At 35.6% G+C, this 12,704-nt stretch overlaps 1 pseudogene; it reads right to left on the bottom strand.

Moving 5' to 3' along the window:
- LOC141565498 (glyceraldehyde-3-phosphate dehydrogenase pseudogene) overlaps nt 1-10,359 on the bottom strand; it is a 104,563-nt pseudogene extending 94,204 nt beyond the window's left edge.
- Nucleotides 10,360-12,704: the final 2,345 nt, after the last annotated feature.

Raw genomic sequence — 12,704 nt, 5'->3', positions numbered from 1 at the left:
CCTAGATCAATACAAATACAATTTTTAAACAAAAATGAGAGAAGTTATAAAGAAGGAATGAGGGAAGAAAGGAAGGCAAGAAGAAGAAACATTTATTAAGTACAAATACAAAGTAGTTATTGCTTTAAGTCACACACATTCTAATAAGAAGAACTAACTCCTCATTTTGGCTGAAAGTGAGATAGAAAGATTCAATGGAAAGATCCTTAATGTTTAAAAGAAGAAATATAAAATATCAATAACCACCCAAAAAGGCCAAAAATCACCAGAAGAAAAATGCAAATTTAAAAAGTTCTAAATTTAAACATGCTAACATGCCTAACATGCTAACAAAAATACTATAAAATGTCCACTTCTAATCTCTTTTTCAGGGGAGGCAGAGGTTTATACATCATTTAAGTTTAGGAATTCTGAGCTTCAGTCAGCCCATCTGCACCAACCTACTCTAAATCGGGTACCAATATGCTAAGTCCCAGAGAATGGGGAGCCACTGGGCTGCCTAAGGAGGGACAAACTAGCATAGGTTAGAAAATAGAGGTTTCCATTTCTATAAAAGACTACATTTCTATCTTGGAAGAGACACAGAGACCTAATCTAAAATAAACATGGAAAATCCATAATTAAGGAAGCTGTCAGAAGACTAGCAAAATAATTATAATCTCATAAATCTAGACCTGGAAAATACCTTAGCAATTACCATTCCAATATCATTTACAGATGAGGAAGAAACAATAAGATATGGAATATGAACTCATGCCTTACAATTCCAAATTTGTTGCCATTTTCTACTTTACCATGCTGCCTCCCTCTTGATAGAGTTATGAATTAATTAATCTATTCTGGAAAATGATTTGGAGTTGTGCAAGAAAAAAATATAAAGTGTTTATATATTTGCAACCAGAGATTCCATTATTAGGACAGTGTCCCAAAGAGGACATTGACTACAAAAAAGACTCATGTACCAAAAAAAAAAGATACCTAAAACAACATTATTTGTGATTTTGTTAAAGCTGTGGTAGAATATAACTGATAGATAATATTTATATAAATTATAATAACAGACTCTGGATTTAGAAGATCTGGGTTCAAATTCTGCCTTGAATATTTATAGCCTGTATAATCATAGGAAATGAGTCACTTAACACTGCTAGGAAGAGAAAGAGAAGGAGGAGAAAGAAAAGGAGGAGGAGAAAAAGGAGAAGGAGGAGGAGGAGATCTCATCTGCAAAATGAAAAGGCTGGATTTTCCAATTTTGTATAATCTTTTTAACTTTAAAAAAATTATGGAATAAAGCAAATCTATAAAACAATAAAAAAGTATGATTGTATGTGAAATTGCAAATCTACTATGTACAACTTGTTGTTCCTTTCAAGTATACAACATTATCAAGTAAATTTCTCTTTTTTTTGTTCCTTCATTGTGGTTCTTTTAATTGTGAAAAATCCAGATAAACATGAGATTTGTATAAAATGATAGAGTAAAGAAAAAATAAGGCAACAACATTTGCATTGATGACAAACAAGTAAATTCAATGTGAAGAAGCAAAACTCTCTGATCAGATAAGGTCATTGGTTGGAATATATTGTCAGATTTGAAAGACACATTGTTTCTTTTGTGTTAACAATTAGTAAAAAAAAGGTGGGGAAGGTAGGAGAAAGGGAAGGAAGAAGAGGAAAGAAATGTTTGATAATTGAAAAAATAATAAAATAAAAATTTTAAACAAACTTTTTGAAAGAATACACTTTGCAAGATAACTTGTTTGGGTGTTAAAACAAAATATGTTAATGAATTGAACAACAATAAAAGTAAATGAAAAATTTATTTGTTCATATTTCTTATTAATTATAATATGATGAATATAATTGAAATTGTAAGTAAATGAAAAGTAAAATGTAAGTAAATGAAAAATTTATTTGTTCATATTTCTTATTAATTATAATATGATGAATATAATTGAAATTGTAAGAACTAAGGATACTTAGTTCTCCAATGGGTACCATCCTTGGAGACATCCTTCAGCAGATCAGTTCTCTTTATATACAGCCCTTTGGATAGGAATACATAAAAATTCATAAGATCATAGATAAAGAAATGGATTGTTATGAAATCCAATTTCCTCTTTTTCAAATGGAGAAGCTAAGGACCAGGATCACACTGCCAGAAAGTTAGGTGAGACTTGAATTGAAGTCTTCTTCATTCCAACACTTTGTTTATTATATCATGGTGCTTTTCTAGCATGGAAGATGAGGCACATTTAAGATACATCCACAAAATTTGTGTTTGTCTTTTTTTTAAAGTAATAAACTGTTAATAGAGCTGTGTTTTCTTGTTATATGCCTCTTTCTTCCTGCAAACGAAAGGGGGAAAGAAGAATTCAGTTAGTGGAATTATGGTTAACTGAACTTTTGCTGTGGCCATTTCTATGAGCATTTCAGTCTGTGAAACACATCAGAATATTTGGTGTGTTTTTCTCCTTACCATGCCTTGTGCTAGACTGTTATTAGACACAAACATTCTGTTTCTGAGGATATGTCACTAAACACAAAACACATTATCCTAAAAATAGGTTGAGACCATATTCATGACAAGTATCAACTTTTATAGTCATATCCTTTCTTGCTAGTTTGTTTCCCTTTACAGCATTTTTTAAAGACCAATAGAACATAGTTTAATTATTTTCAAGTTCAAAATGACTTACATCCTTTTGGGCTTGCATAAGGGAAAATAATGTGACTTGTCCTCATTTTTCACTTGCTACTCAATAAATCTTGATAGAAAACTAGGAAGAAATAATAGCTGGAATATCTCTTTAAGATTTTGCCAAATGCTTCCTTCATAGCAACCCTGTGGGTGAGGAAGGTAGCGTGACTACTCATAGTCTCATTTCATCCACAAAGAAATCCAGAGTCAGAGGGGAAATGGTTTGGCCAGGATCACATAGTAAATTGTAGAGGGAGGGGGGAACTAAGTTCCCAACAAGCCAGGCTAGAATACTGCAGAAAACTCTAGGGACAAACACCACCTAATATGAGAAGAATCATAAAAGAATAAAAATATTTAAGAGCCTCAGGAAGAACAGAGAGATAATTTTGAAATAAACTACAGAACATGAAGGACAATAGAGGGCATCTCAAAAAAAAAAGTCTTAGTGTAATCAAAGTACCCTGAGTAAAACCTCAGATTAAAAAAAAAAAATTAAAGAACACAATTCTGCAAAGTTTGGATCAACTATGTAACTTAGAAAGCCAATAAGTACCAGTCTGCCATAACTTGTTAGCCAATTTAACTAATTGTGCTTTTAAATTAATCAAGAACAAAGAATGTCCCAAACACAGAACAGAACACTTGACATACTCACTATAGATAAAGGGAATGTGCTACTGAGATATGTGAGTAATTTGTTTAAGGTCACTCAGCAAGCCTGTGACTGGCAGAAAGTCCTCTGGAATCCAGGACGTCAGCTCCACTTTCGGGACATTCAGACCACGTGTCAAGCCCTTAGGAGCCAGCATACATAGTAGGTGTATTGTGAAGGATCCTTCTGTTCCAGTTGACCCAGAATTGCTAAACACTGTGAAGTCAGATCATTGGCAATCCACATGAATTATATTTACACTCCCTGAATAAGGAAAGCTAACCAAGAAAAATGTATCCTTTGCTTGTTCTTTTTTTCTCTTTTCCTTCTCTTCTTCTTTCTCCATCTTTCTGTCTCTGTTTCTCTTTTTGTGATAGAGATCTCCTTCTGTCTATATATCTCTATCTTAGTCTCTATCTGTCTCTCTGTTTCTGTCTGTCTCTCTCAGGAAGAGAGGGGACTGAGAGCACTAGAGACCAAGGTCCAGACTTTGACTTCATTGGTGAAGGAAACTCACAAGTAAGAAAGACTCCCTCGACCAATCAATACAGATTAGTGACTATTCTGAAATTTATAATCTTAAGTGAGTTGTCTGAGGCACCAAGAAGCAGGTGATTACTTACCCAGAGTCACAAAATCTATATGTCCCCATTAAGCCAATCTCTTCCCGATCTGAGACCACTATTCCATGCTTCCTATCTACTTTTTAAAAATAATTTTGATATAGTATTTCTTCCATTTCTCCTTAAGACCCTTCCCCATAGACCTAGGAAAATGAGATTTGCCAAGGTCTTAGTGCCAGAAACACCTAGAAGATTAGAGTTTAAATTCTCTCTCTTACAACTGCTACCTGTGTGACCATAGGACAACAATATCTAGTATTTCAAGCCATTAGCTAAATTCTATTATCCACATTTTACAGATGAGAAAACAGATACAAAAACTCAGACAGGTAGTAAATAACTAAGATACGATTTAAAGTAAGTTCTTCCCCACTCAATGTCCTGGGCTCTATCTATTTATACAAAATCTAAATGTTTTTATCCCTTTTTTTTCTGAGCCTCAATTTTCTTACCAGTAAAATGAAGGCATTGGATAAGATAGTCTCCGGTGTTTCTTTTAGCTCCAGAGCTATGGTTTTATGAACTTTAGACATCATTAAGTCTAATATGCCAAACCTGATCATCCTAAACTGGCTCTGCTGGGATTGATTCTTGCTTTTAGAGGAAACGTATGGATGCTCTGAATAGGAAATGGGCAAGAACACTCATAACCCTTCCTTGTTATTCATTCCTGGCACTGTTCTTCAGCCCGAATACTTTTACTTTAATCATTCTGTTTCTGTCTGTTTGCCTAAATTTGGATTTTTCTATCCATTTGCCTAAATTTGGATTTTTCTATCCACACTAGGTGGTGATTTGCTACCAAATAGGGGAGGAAAGAGGCTTCAGAGGTGGAGGTGAGGCTGGTCCAACTTGGAAGTTGAAGCATCTAGAATGACATACCTGTCAGACATCCTAGCTGGGACTCTATTTGGGAAGGAAGAATGGTGTAGCTATGAATTTATAGGAGAGGGCACAAGAAAGAACTACCAAGTAGTCAGTCTAGACTGGGCATTCCAAGGTCCATGTCAATCAAATGAACAAGAAAAGGTGGGATCAGGATAAACAAATCCAAGAGCATGACCAGGGAGCCAATTATGGGAAGCCAAATATAGAAGAGTCAGAATTTATAGGTATAAATAAGGGTTCAGATAGTAAAAGTAAGCCCTAAAGACCTAAAACCAAATATCTACCACCCCGGGGAAAGGGGGAAAACAAACCCTTAAACCTTTAAAAGCAAAACAAAAAAAAAAATCTGCTTCTTGCTTCTCCTGATAATTTATTTGGTTCATCCTATGACACTATGATTCTCTAAGATACCATAGGTTTCTATCTTAGAATCTTCAATTCCTCCCCAATTCAATCCATTGATATGTTGAGTGGCTCAGTGTTGAGAACACTGGGCTTGGAGTCAGAAAAGGCTGAGTTCAAATTCAGATTAAGACCTTCAATTAACTTTTATCTGCCTCTGTTTTCTCACGTACAAAATGGGGGTAATAATAATACCACCTACCTTCTATGTTGTTGTGAGAATGAAATGAGATATGATTTAGGGCTTCACAAACTTTACAAATTTCTATGTAAATGCTAGTTCCTATTATTTTATTATAGCTTAGACAATATAGGAAGCCACACAAGGTTATATGTATGGCAAGGTTAAGATAAGCAAACTGAGACAACTTTTGACAACTGCGTGAGGATAGATTACAAAGGAAAAAGACTGATCAGAAGGGCCAGTGAGTGATAATGAGGGACTGAAATACAATGGCAGGGAAGTGAGTAGAGAGAAAGGAGTAGATGTGACATAGTAGAGTTATAATTATTGACAAATGGCTGGATGTAGAAAGAGAAGAAAGGGGGATTTAAACAAGCCTTCATTCAAATCTTAGTCCTCACACTTACTATCCAGGTGACTGTAGGTAAGTCATTTAAGCAATCTGGGTCTTAGTTTCTTTTTCTCTACAATGAGAGGGCTGGACTGCAGTTTTTCCTCACGCTAAATCTATGATTCTTTTACCCTAAGCCTGGGAGGATGGTCCACAGGGAATGAAATGTTTTGACAAAAAGTAGTCCTAAGAGAAAGATGATGAGTTTGTATTGAGACATTTTGAGTTTGAGATGCCCACAGCATATGTAATTGGAGATGTGAGATTTGTGGCCAGAAGAAAAATTAGGGCTAGATTTAGAGAGTAATCATATTCATAGAGCTGATAAATAAACCCGTGGGAATGGTTTAGCCAAGCGTGGGAGAGATTATAGAAGGAGAAGAAAGGTCCCAGAAAACTAGCAAACTAATTAAGGAAGACGGTAAAGAATGTTTAAATAAAAAGAAGAGTACCACAATACAACAGAATCAAATAAGGCTAAGGAACAGAGAATATCCTAGAGATAATGGTTGTTAATAGTATCAGACATTACAGAGAACTCAAGGAAGATTAGGACTGAGAAAAGGGCCATAATATTTAGCAATTAAGATGTCATTTGGTGACATCTGAGAGCATGATTTCTTTTGGATATAGAATGAGAATTCAGATCAAAAGAAGTTAATACATGTAGTCTCCTCTATTAATTTTTCAAGAGGAAGAAAAGAAGGAAGCCAATGAAGGAAAAAAATTATGAGCCTGAGAACCAAGACAATGCAGTGTCACCAAAAAAAGGAGAGGAATTTTAGAGGACAGCCAATAATATCAACTATAGGAAAAGGTTTGTTGTTTGCTATAATAAGAGACAGCGCACCACAATGGATAGAAAATTAACTCTCAAAGCCAAGAAGACTTGGATTCAATTTCACCTCTAACACATACTGATTGTATAACCCAAGGCAAATCATTTAGCTTTTCAGAGTTCTAAACAACTCTCTAAGATTATAACTTGCAGAGAAGGTACCAATATTTATTGGTACAGGGCGTTTCCCAACTTGGGAGTTCCCTATAACTAATGAAATTCTAGGTCTAGGAGGCCCTATCTACATTTATTGTAATGTCATGGAGAAGGGGGAATGAGAAAAAGACAGTTGACTATAATAAATAGCAGATTAGAAGCCATCCTCAAAGCAAGTTTCAGTGACCTGAGAGGAATGAAAGTCAAAGATTGATAGAGAAACTATGTGAGTGATGAGGAAGTGGAGGAAATATAGACTTCCATTTAAAGAAGTTTGGCAATCAAAGGACAAACAACAGGATGTCAGCTCGTCAGTTTATAGGATGTAAGAAAGTTGTTTTTTGTTTTTTTTGTTTTTCTCTCAGTAAGGAAAACCACAGTACGGTTTTAAAAGAGAAAAGTGTCCCAGCTTCTCAGATCTGGAAGAAACTTCAGAATTTTATTTAGTTTTAGCTGTACCTCAAGAAGCAGTCTCTATTCCGAGGCCTTCCATAATCCCCTTCCTTTTTGAGTCTTAAGAAGCTTTTCCTTATACTGAACTGAAATGAACCACTCTAAAACCTCAATTTTGTTATTGTCAGTTTTCAGTCATGCTTGACTCTTCATGACCCCATTTGGGGTTTTTTTGGAAGAGATACTGGAATGGCTTATTATTTCTTTTCCAGCTTCTTTTATAGATGAGGAACTGAGGCAAATAGTGTTAAGTGATTTGTCTAGGATCACATGGTAAGTGTCTGAGGCCAGATTTGAAGTCACAAAGATAAATCTTCTTGATCCCAGGCCTAGCACAATCCATGATACAACCTACCTCCCCCACAAACTCAATACATTGCTTTTATTTAGGCTTTTTGGGGAACCTGAAAAATAAAAGGGATAATCAAGGAAACAATGAATGACTTAAAGGAGGTAAAATGATTTCATGTGATTGGGGGAGGGGATGGATATGATTTTCAAGTGAAGGATTTTGTATTAAATTCATTTTAAAATGGAAGATAATATTTTTATAATTCTTTTGTAGAGATTTTTAATCTTTTATTATTTAAGTGACCAGCATTTATTTTATTTACTTCCCACTCCACTAAGAAGAAGAAAAAACAAAAGAAAATAGTTGGAACAAATAATGTATAGTCAGGCAAAATTAATTCCCACCTTATTCATATCCAAAACCATAACATCTTATTTTTCTTCTTGAGTATGTCACTTCTCTGTCAAAAAGTGGATAGCACAATTTATCTGGTCCTCTAGAACCATGGTTGAGCATTGCATTGATCAGTATACTTAAGGTAGGAATTCATGAGCACATGTGAGTCTTACATGTTTTTAAAGGCATTGAAAAATTGATGAAATTGAGGGTGGCAGGGAGAATAACAATTCTCACTTGAATTACCATTGCTGAAAAGGATCAAATCCAGGTGCTTACAGCTGAGCCACCATTACTTACAGTTCACCAACATGTAGTAGCAGGAAAGATTAGATCTTACTTCACAGATTCTAAAAGTCTAAAGCTTCAAAGCAGTTTCTATAGTCTTTGGAGGGCTCCAGAGACTGAAGAATGTCTACAGGGTTTAGGGAAAAAAAATGATGACATTTGGCAAGTTTCCTAGGAGACTTCCCTTACAGAGACATGTGCCTGTATTTTCTCTCATAGGATATTAGCTAGGGGAGTTGTGTGCATATGGATGTTTTTATGCATTCCCTATATCTGAGCGTTATGGCTTTGCTTGGTATCTCCATTGGCTACAGTTCAATAATGATGAGGTTTTCCTGAGATAGCCTAAAATTCAATCTCTGCTATGGTATTAACCTGACAAGTGATGTGGGCATGGAGAATAGGGGTGTTTGGGGGGAGCTTGTAAGGAGGTAGGAGCCTTGGGAGACACAGATATAACTAATTTGGGAATAGGAAGAAATTTTAAATGGTGTCCCTATTTCCATGAAGAGTCTGAATACCTTGGAGACTGCTCTTAATGGGCTTCCTATATACTCTTCCCATTTAATTATCATGCTTAGTTTTGTCTAAGTAATGACACTCCAGCTTCATTCTCAGTGACTCTCTTGCAATATCCCCTTTCAAAGTTTTGAAGTGAAGGCTGGTATAAATGGTCACTTTATCCTGCTATTCCTCCCTTCCCCCCACCCCACCCACAGCATGAGGGAAACATCTCCAGGATATATTCTGCATATTATATGAAATTCCATAGCCTCCCTTTTCCATTCCTTCCTCACAATACATCATTCTCTCTAGTGACACCCTAGTTTAACATACAGGGCTCCCTCAAGAGAAGTAAATGGAATCCAGGAGAAATCTTGACCCATTATTATAGAAATCATTTTTCTTTTCTAATTCAATCACACTTCCCCCAAATACTCCCCTCTTCTTTTGGTTTCATTCTTTCTCCATTCAGACCCTTTTTAAACAGCTGGAATGTAACCGAACATTTATTCATTCATTTCAATGCCACTTGAATAAGCAGGCTATCACCACAGTATGGAATAAAAATCAGAAAATTAAATAATGCAAAGGAAGGGAGAGACTATCAAGCCAGGATAGCATAATAAAGTCTAGCTTCTCTGAAGATCAGATTTACAATAACTTTATACTCTAAAACAATATCATATCTCAGAAATGAAGACCAATTCTTATCTATCAATAAAGTCATGTTATTTATTTAGTATGAGTCTTTAAATTCTCTATTTTAGAGCTTGACAGTGCCTGGCACATAGTAGGTGTTATATAAATGCTTATTCCCTTCCCATTTCCTCTTTCCTCTCTCACTCAGGACTCATTTGCTCTTAAGATGTTCTTATAAGCTTACTTGTTTGGTACAAATAGGAATTACTATGAAGCTGAAAGTAAACTCATTAAATTGTTGCTTCTAATATCTGGGAACCCATGGGCTTTTGCTTGGAATAATGCAATCTGGTTAGCTTTCCAAGAATTTCTTTCTCTTTGTAACTTGTTGACTAGCCCTATTTTGCCATTTCACAATCTCCTTTATCCCAGAGGCAGGACCACACCAGATTGGACTACTAGACATTTATCAAAAGCAAGGCTTCCTAAACTTTTTTGCCTGTGATTTTGCCTGAGAAATTTTTACATGACCCAGGGAATATAGGTATATAAAATAGGTATACAAATCGAACATTTACTGATAATTGATCATAATTTCATGTCCACCACATCCAGTCATGAAGCCCCACATGGAATCACAGCTGGGATCTAAAGTGCTGGTGTCTTTGCTTGTTAGGATTGTGCTCTGCTGTATTGCCACTAGAACTTGGTGTCAGAGGTTCATGTCCTGTGTATATATATATATATATATATATATATATATATACAGGACATGAACCTCTGACACCAAGTTCTAGTGGCACAATCCTAACATTTGCTTACCTTATCCGTAATGCAATGGATGAAAAATTAGAAATGTCTAGTACAAGATAAAGCAGTCAAAGTGGGAGAAATGGAGCTCGGGGATCGGGGAGGAAGGGCAGGCAGAGGAAGAATTCATAGAATTCACAAACTGTGAGAGTGGGAAGGAATATTAGCCACCATTTGGTCCAATCCGTTTCTTCTGAGGAATTCCACAGTGCAACCAACTCAACAAGTGGTGATGGAGGTTCTGCCTGAAGGCTCTAATGAGGTTAAAGTCACAATGCCCATTCAACCTTTAATATTAATAGTTAGAAAGCTTTTTTCTGACACCAAGCCTAAGTTTTCTTCTTTGTAATATCCACCCCCACTTCCCAGTTCTACCCCATCCTTAGACAAAAGAGAATCTGCCTTATTCCCTTTTACAAGTCTTTGAAATACTTGACCACAGCTACCATACCCTGCTTTTTTAATAATAGCTTTTTATTTTTAAAATACATGCAAAGCTAGTTTTCAACATTCACTCTTGCAAAACTTTATGTTCCAAATTTTTTTCCGTTCCCTCCCCCATTCCCTTGGATTATAAATAATCCAATATATGTTAAACATGTACAATTCTTTTATATATATTTCTATATTTATCATGCTGCTGATCAGATCAAATTAGAATCAAAATCATATCAAAAAGGAAAAAAAATGAGAAACAAAACAAAAAAACAAGCAAACGACAAAAAGGTGAAAAAAATATGTTGTGATCCACATTCATTCCTGACAATCCTTGTTCTAGATGCAAATGGCTCTCTCCATCACAAGACCATTAGCACTGGCCTGAATTACCTTGTTAAAAAGAGCCAAGTTAATCAGAATTGATTATCTTATAGTCTTGTTGCTGTGTGTAATGTTCTCCTGGTCCTGCTCATTTCACTTAGCATCAGTTCATGCAAGTCTCTCCAGTACTTTAAAATCATCCTGCTGATTGTTTCTTATAGAATCATAATATTCCATAACCATATACCATATTTTTTCAGTCATTCTCCAACTTATGGGCATCCACTCAGTTTCCAGTTTCTGGCCACTACAATGAGGCTGCCATTGCACATACAGGTCCCTTTCCCTTCTTTAAAATCTCTTTGGGTTATAAGCCCGGTAGAAACACTGCTGGACCAAAGCTTATGCACAGTTTGTAGCCGTTAGGCATTGTTCCCAAATTGCCCTCCAGAACTTACCATACCCTACCTTTGCCAGTCCCCACCTTTTCTTCTCTAGCCTAAACACTCCCATCCCCTTTAACTGATCCTCACATGAAATAAGCTTAAGGCCCTCTTCCATCCTAGATGCCTTTGGTGGACTGTGTAACTCACCAACAGCCTTCCTCAACTACGGAGCCCAGAACTGAAAGCAATATTCTCAATGTGTTCTGACCTCAGTGGGATATCACTTCCTTATTCCTAGAAACTGTGTCTCTTCATGTAACCTAAGATCAATTTAGCTTTTTAAGGCAGTTGTCACATCATACTGCTGACTTATGCTCAATTTACAATCCACTCAACCCCCTGTGATCTTTTTTTTTTTTTTTTATCAAAACTACTGTCTAACCATGTCTCCCAGTGATTTCTTAAATCCAAATGTTAGACTTTATATTTATCCCTCTCAGCTGTGTGTCATATGCAAATGTGATAAGCATGCTGTCTGTGACTTTTTCCAAGTTATCGATAAAAATGTCCAACAGCCTAGAGCCAAGCATAAATTCCTGGACTTGTACTCTTTCATGATAACATATCTCTTTATTTTCCATAGGAATAACATGAAATAATTTGTGAAGTTTGCTAATCCCTAGGTCAATTTGGTCTGTAGCATTTCCCTGATCTCCCAATTTATCAACTTCATCAAAAAAAAAAAAAAAAAAAAAAGAGAAAGAGAGAGAGAGAGAGCTTTTTATGCTCATCATTTCCTTGTCTAAAGATTCATTAATTATCTTTTTAGTAATCAAGTCCAAACTTTTGTCAGGAACTGAAGTCAGACTTACCAGTCTATGGTTTATAAACTCTACTCTCTTCTTTTTCTTATCTTTTAAAAATTGGAACATCATTTTTCCTTCTCTCAATTATGCTGTCTTTCCTTTTCTTCATAAACTTTCAAATATCACTAATAGGGTCTCAGGAATTATGTCTGCCAATTCTTTCAGTATCCCCATGATATGGTAGTTCAAATGGTACAGTTGGCTCAAATTCATTATGGGCAGCTGCATATTTTCATTAGCTCCTTAATAATCTTGAATACCAACTCCCTTTTAACCATTTTTGTTCTCTCCTTTTCTGATCAAATGTCATTCTTCTTCACACTAAAGAAAAAAAAAAAAGCAAGATGAAAATTGAATAGTTCTGCAGTTTTCTGTCATCAGTTATCATTGTCCCATCTAACCTAAGCAGTAATGCTATGCAATATTTTATTCTTTCACTGACCTTCCAACTTTCCCCCAACAGAATTTTATGAG

This window comes from Sminthopsis crassicaudata, chromosome 4 (assembly GCF_048593235.1).
Source record: "Sminthopsis crassicaudata isolate SCR6 chromosome 4, ASM4859323v1, whole genome shotgun sequence".
NCBI lineage: Eukaryota > Metazoa > Chordata > Mammalia > Dasyuromorphia > Dasyuridae > Sminthopsis > Sminthopsis crassicaudata.
Note: the sequence above shows the minus strand (reverse complement) of the source record. Positions and strands in the feature narration are given on the sequence as shown.